We start from the raw sequence: 6,844 nt of genomic DNA, 5'->3' as shown, positions 1-6,844 counted from the left end.
TCTGAGACTCTAGGCCTTGTTTAAATCCTTTGGAGAATTTTGAGGTTTTGTTTTAGGAGTTGACGCATTTCGGTTCAGTTCTGATCTGCCTCCTGTGGGCTGTTAGAAATAAGACAACAGGTCCAAAATGGAGTCACTTACGCTAAACCTCATGTCACTAAATCGAGGCCTAATTACAGTTTCAGCTCTCCCAGACATGTAATCTCAAACCAATCAATCAGGAATTGCCTGATAGATCTTGTCATCCCCAATAATCTTGCTAACAAACCCACTTTTTTTTTTGCATAGAATGACTTCCCTGTTCCTGCTCCCCTTTGCCTATAAAGGTCTTCTATTCTGTACAGTTCGTTGGCGCTCCTTTTTATCTGCTAGATTGGATGCTGCTCAATTCATGAATCATTGAATAAAGCCAGTAAGATCTTTAAAAATGTACTTGCTTGAATTTTGTTTTTTAACAGGACCAGAGTTCCAATATCAGTTCAGTTTTCCAAACTTTCAGTGTAAGTCAGGTCTGTCTTAAGCTGGTGCCACCCGGGGGCCAGTTTGAAATCTGGGGCATCTACCTGAAAGTTTAGTTCTCAAAGTCATTGGAATATTGTTCAGGGCCAGACCCACCCATGTGAGCCAAGCAGTTCATATTGCAGCTGTATGGGGTCCATTTCTCAGGCGCCCTCCTCTCCACGACCTTCCTCCCACTCTCTAGTTCTCACGAGTGCTCATTCTCTAGTCCCCCAGCTAGGAATCAGGGTGCCCCTTCAGTCTCCGTGCTCTGCCGCACACATTTGGGGACTGGATCTGCTCCGGGGCCACATGACAATATGACGAGAGAAAAAAGGAAATGGAGATCCCTACACACACATACGTTTCAGGCCACTGCTCTTCTGGTCAGAGAAAAGGATTCCCCTCAGAGTTTTAGGTGCTTTTTGAGATGCCACTGCCACTGCTGCTGCCAAGTTTCAACTTCAGTGTGAGGCTTGTCTGGGGGCAGGGCCGGATGGGAAAGGAAAAAAGATGATTTCCCTCATTCTATCTGTCCTGACGGGAGGGCCCCTTCTCACCCTGCCCCGTCCTACTCCTCAGAAGACAATGCCAGGGCTTTTCTTGGAGTTCTTTTCGTGTCCAGTGCACCATTCCAGGATTCACACTGCCTTTGCGGCTAGGCCGGGAGAGACAGGAACCAAAGAGGGAACTTGCCACCAGATTGTTTATACTTCAAGTTCTGGTTCCTTTCCCAGTCCACCTACAGAGTCGTCAGATGGCTGCTTCGTGCATTCTGTCCAGGGTTTTCAGTAGTATTTGTGGGGGAAGACAGACTCTGCCTACTCTATCTTCTTCGGCACTAGAACCCTGAGAAATTTACTTTTCCCACATGCTCATTTGTGGGAAAAGAAAAACAAATACGGTCCATCTACAGTACTATCTTCAAGCAGTAACCAGGTCAAGATTTGAGTATTGTGGTCTATTTCCTTCCTTCTATGCATATTTTTATAGTTGAGAAAATAAAATGCTGGCTCTTTCTTTCTAAGTTATATTTTTTATATTCAGAATTGGATGTGGTGGGGCCAGGATTTCACATGTGAAGTGGGAGAGGTTGAGGTGGAGGGCTCTCGAGAGGGTCCAAGTCCTCTTCCCAAACAGTTCAGTCTGTTTCTTTGAGGCTACGAGTAGAGTGGCCCTTTAACCAGACCACCTAGGAAAGGAACTCGTGTTGGAGTTTTGGTGCAAATCTGTCATGGGGGAGAATGAAATGGTCCTCGCGGCCCGAAAGCCTGGCTTGGAGCAGGAATCCCAGGCCTCTTTGGATTTCATGAATCTTTAACTTTCCCACTCCAAAAATACAGAATCTCTTTCTTTCTTTATGATGAATTAAAGTCAATTAAATTTGCTTTGAGAAGCTTCTGTGCAATTTATAATACCCTGTCAGATAAATAGGGAAATGCCCATGGCCCTGGGGATTTCCCTTGAATGACCTCTGTTGAGATGGTGATCTCATTACAAAGCCCAGTGACAGGTACCTCTTGACCCTGAAGCACACAGCCCTGCTTACCTACCCTGGGTTGTTAGGTCCAAATGCCCTGGGACTCCGTCAACCTCCATCTCTGGACTGAGGATCTATATCATCTGGGAAGGAGCTTGGGATGAGAGTCGAGTTGTGGGTTCTTATCCTGCTTTGTGACTCATGCAGACTCTGGAGCTTTTCCGGAATTCTGCTTACTCTGTAAACATGAGCCACAATGCCATCTGTGGCGGCCATAAGACTGTGCCCCCCAGCCTCCAATTCTGGAAACAGCTGACCAAGGCCCCAAATGTGGCTCTCTGAAATCCACCACCATGGGTTTTTTTTTTTTAAAACCTCCCCCGAGGATATGTTTATTGATTTTAGAGAGAAAGGAGGAAAGACAGAGAAAAAAATATCAGTGTGAGCGAGAAATACCGATCAGTTGACTCTTTTTTTTTAAAGATTTTATTTATTTATTTTTAGAGAGGGAAGGGAGGGAGAGAGAGAGAGAGAGAGAGAAACATCAGTGTGCAGTTGCTGGGGGCCATGGCCTGCAACCCAGGCATGTGCCCTGACTGGGAATTGAACCTGCGACACTTTTTGTTTGCAACCCGCGCTCAATCCACTGAGCTATGCCAGCCAGGGCCCGATCAGTTGACTCTTAATATGCACCCAAACCATGGATCAAAGCTGTCACCTTTTGGTGTATGGGACCACACTCCAGTCAACTGAGCCACCCGGCCAGGGCCCATCACCATGTGCATGTGCCAAGTGCCTGCTGTGGGCCAGGATTGCAGGGTACTGTGTCAGGGGGAATGCAGACGTGGGGCTGACAAGATATCCCACTTTGGATCAGGAAGCTTCCGGATTAATTCCCCATGGCCCCAGGCTGTGTCCTGCTCAATCACTCACTCAACACTCACTGATCTGGTAGCCAGCCTCAGAGATGACCTCAGTGATCTCCTCCTTCTGGCATTCATGCTCACATTGAATGGGGTCGATCTGTACCCAGTAAGATATTAGAGAAATGAAGATATTAGAATTAACAAATAAATAAGAGCGTTAGAGAAATGAGTATGATTTTCGAAGACATTGTAGCTCCCTGCTGCCTTGCATTGCTCACCCTGGTGGGGGCCGACCGCAACGCCCCAGGAGCCCTGCGGAGAGGCCCACATGGCAAGGAACCGAGGCCTTCTGCCGTGTGAGTGGACCCATCCTGAAAGTGGATGCAGTCATGCCAAGCCTTCCTGTGGTTGCAGCCCTGGCTAGCATCTTGACTACAGTCTCCTGGCAGACCCTGAGCCAGAACTGTTCCACTAAGCCACCCTCAAATTCCTGATCCACAGAAACCGTGAGATAATTCATATTTGTTGCTTTAAGCCATAATGTCTGGGCATAATTTGTCACCCCCAATCAATACAACTGATGTTACTATGTGCTGGACGTAAGACACTGTCCCCACTGTCATCTGCTTACCTGGACCACAACGATAGCTCTTCCCTGGTGTCCCTGCCCCTTCAGTATCTCCTCCACATAGGACCCAGACCAAACTGAATGTCCATTGTCCAGAAATGTTTATTGAGCATCAGGGCTCTTGCGTGCTCAAAACCTTCCATGGCTCTCCATTGTGTTTTGTATTATTTCCAGGAAACATTTGCAACCAAGCAGGAACAGCGCGAGTTTCTGGCATCCCTAAGCTGATTCCAGAGCAGAGTAGAAAGCAAGAAGAGTCCTTGTTTGCCCTAGCCCCTGGAATGACCATCCAAGGGCCCCTTGGGGAGGCCAGGAGGGGCCCCTGGCAGCTGGGGCTAAACGAGGCAGCAGCTTTGTCCTGAACTCACAATGGCAGGATGCCCAGCAAAGGCCCAGCAAAGACCCAGCTTCCCCTGTTTCCTCCAAGACAAGGGTAGGTGGTGGGAGCTAGGGTGTGCATCCAGCCCTGCTCCAGCAAGAGCATGCCCTGAGGGCTCTCACTGTGCAATGGAAGGCTGGGGGTGGGGGTAGCACGAGAAGCCTTGGGGGAGGAACTGGGCAGTGCCTGGGTGTCTATAGTAAGTCTGTCTACTAACCTTTCTTGAGGACCTATTAGCTTCCAGGCACTATTGCTAAGCACTTAACAGCTTCTGGGAGCTAGATGGGGTTAGGTTCTACTGCTGCCCCCACCTCACAGAGGCACAGGAGGGGAAGGCCCTTGCCCAGGGTCACATAGTTTAGACATGCCGGAGTTGGGATTTGACCAGGTCTGGCCCCTGCTCTTGACTAACATTCTCTTTTGCCTGCTTTGTCTGGGCCAGTGCTGGGGAGACAGTGGTGAGCAGGACAGTTGTCTCAGCCTTCCCAGAGCCCAGGCCGGTGGAGAAAAGGTGATAAAGCAGTTCTGAGAATAGAATGTGCACCCAGCCCTGCCTGGGGAAGTGCAGGGAGCTGGGATGATCTTTAATTCAGCTTGGCTTGGGGTAGAGCAAGGGTGGGGGCAGGGAAGGGCTTCCCAAGGACGGTGACATCTGTTATCCTGAGGGGGCTTCACAGCAGGGCCTGGGTACAAGATTGAGGTGAAGTGACCTGCCTGAAGTGATGGAACTAGGAAGGGGCAGAGCCTAGAGGGACAGTGGCCTTTCACTGAGGTTCACCCTCTAAGCCCTTCCTGCTAGTTAGTCCCGTGATCCCCTCTTCCAAGATGCTGTGAGGCCAGGAGAGACTAGACAGGGCATACTGTGAGAAAGGAGAGTTAAACCCAGGCTTTCTGACTCCCAGCTGAGTGCTCTCCCCCCACTGCTGGGAGGAGCGACAGGGTGGACTTCAACTAGGAGCCTGGGGAAATCACCTCAATGCTGAATAGTCCTGAGTCTGGTGACATGCCAGCCCCCAGGTCAAGCACTGCTCCAATTCCCCCCTGTCCCACCTCCACAACCACCAGGGGCTGGCTTTTGACAGGAGGCTCTGTGTTAAGCCAAGCATTCCACTGGGCCCGGGAGCCCAGGCAAGGGTGGTGCAGGGAGGCTCCTGCTATGACAGGGAGCCACCTTGAATGGGGAAGGGTTCTGAGTAGTGAGGATGTTCTGCCCACCCAAGGGTGACTGTCCTCTGTCCTGTTTGTCCAAGCCACAGAATGGATACTGGAGATGCCCAGGCTATCCCAGGACAGGGCTGAGCCTTTGGCATCTCTGAGTCACAGGAAGGGTGTGAGGTGAGTGACTCATCCTGGGCCCACTTCCCTCCACAAGGCCAGCCTGGATGGAGGTCAAGGCCAGGAAACCTAGCACATGTCCTTCCCGGGCTAGGTAACCCCCAGCCTTGCTCAGGCTGCGCTGTCTAGCACTGGCTAGCACAGCAGTCCTCCGTGAATTCTAGCTGTGTGAATGAATGATTCCTCCCTGAGTCCCAGGCCCCCTGGACCCCAGCCCCAACCTAATCTAGCTCCCATCCTTACACAGAAGGGCGATACTGTCTCGCTTTCCAGATGGGGCTGGAGAAAGTAGACGATAAGATGATAGCCCAAGATAGGGACCAAGCCTGCTGACACCATCACCCCTCTTTTTCCCTGGCCAGGTCCACTGGGCTCCTCATTGGAATCCATGGGGAGATCATCAGCCCCACTCGGCAGATAAGGAAACTGAGGCTCGGAGAGGGGAGGCTACCTACCTAAGGTACGCTGTACACAGTGAAGTGGGCAAAGCAGAATTAGGTCCCCGTTTTCCCTAATCCAGACAGAGTCCTTCTTGTTTTTTTAAAATATTTTATTTATTTTTAGAGAGGGGAAGGGAGGAAGAGAGGGAGAGAAACACCAATGTGTGGTTACCTCTCGCGCACCCCATCCTGGGGACCCGGCCCACAACCCAGGCAGGTGCCCTGACTGGGAATCAAACCAGCAACCCTTTGGTTCACAGACCAGCACTCAACCCACGGAGCCACACCAGCCAGGGCAAGTCCTTATTGTTTTTAAGAGGCAGTCTCCAGCAGAGGCAGCTCGGTGGGGGAGGGTGGGGAGAGTTCAGTGCCCAGGGCCAAGCAAAAGATGGGGGAGAAGTGAAGCCGAGTTCAGCCGGCAGGTCAAGGGGGGCAACTGGGATGGCTCTAGGGGTTAGGTCTGCTGTCCGAACTTCTCAATATGACAGCCCTGCTCCCCTGCAGGTCCCCTGGGTCAGCCCACAAGATCCTCCCTGATGAGTGCTCCCTCTCCCGTGAACACACCCTGCTTCCTTGCCCTCTGCAGCCACAGCCTGGGCACAGCCCCTTATTAAGGTCCTTCTTTCATCAGCCTTCCTTTTTTGGTTTTTCTTTTAGAGAGTTGCATGTTTGGGTTTTCTCCCCCAGGCAAGGGTTTGGCCATGAAAGGGAAAAGGATATGCAGAGAGAGGACACCAGACAGAGGGCACAGCGTGTGCAAAGGCTCTGGTGAGTGGGCCTGGCATGGGAGGGGGGGGCTCGAAGGGAGTCATGAGGCGGGAAGACGGAGATCTGAGAGAGGAGAAGTGAGACAGGAGCCCAGCGAGCCTGCAGGGGCCAGATCCAGAGGGCCTTGTGGTCTGGGGCAGGAAGTTCTGACTTTTTCCCAAGAGAGGTATGGAACTACGGAAGGCATGATCCTTCAGAAAGATCCCTCTCGGGCCACGAGGAAGTTGGAGTGGAGGGCCCAGAGCAGAGCAGAGAAGAAGCCACTATAGCCCTCCAGAAGATGGGCACTGGTGGCCTGGCCAGTGGAGGGACTTTAGATAATGGGGCTAAGTTGGGGCCCGGACAGGTCACGGTGGGTAAGGGAGGATGTTCTTGTTTTTCTGCAGGTGGCTAGAGGCCACCGCTCTCCCTATATTTCCTTGGCTGTAACCCCAAGGAATGACACAGGTG

The sequence above is a fragment of the Phyllostomus discolor genome, chromosome 13 (genome assembly GCF_004126475.2).
Source record: "Phyllostomus discolor isolate MPI-MPIP mPhyDis1 chromosome 13, mPhyDis1.pri.v3, whole genome shotgun sequence".
NCBI classification, from domain to species: Eukaryota; Metazoa; Chordata; class Mammalia; order Chiroptera; family Phyllostomidae; genus Phyllostomus; species Phyllostomus discolor.
This window is presented reverse-complemented; position numbering follows the sequence as displayed.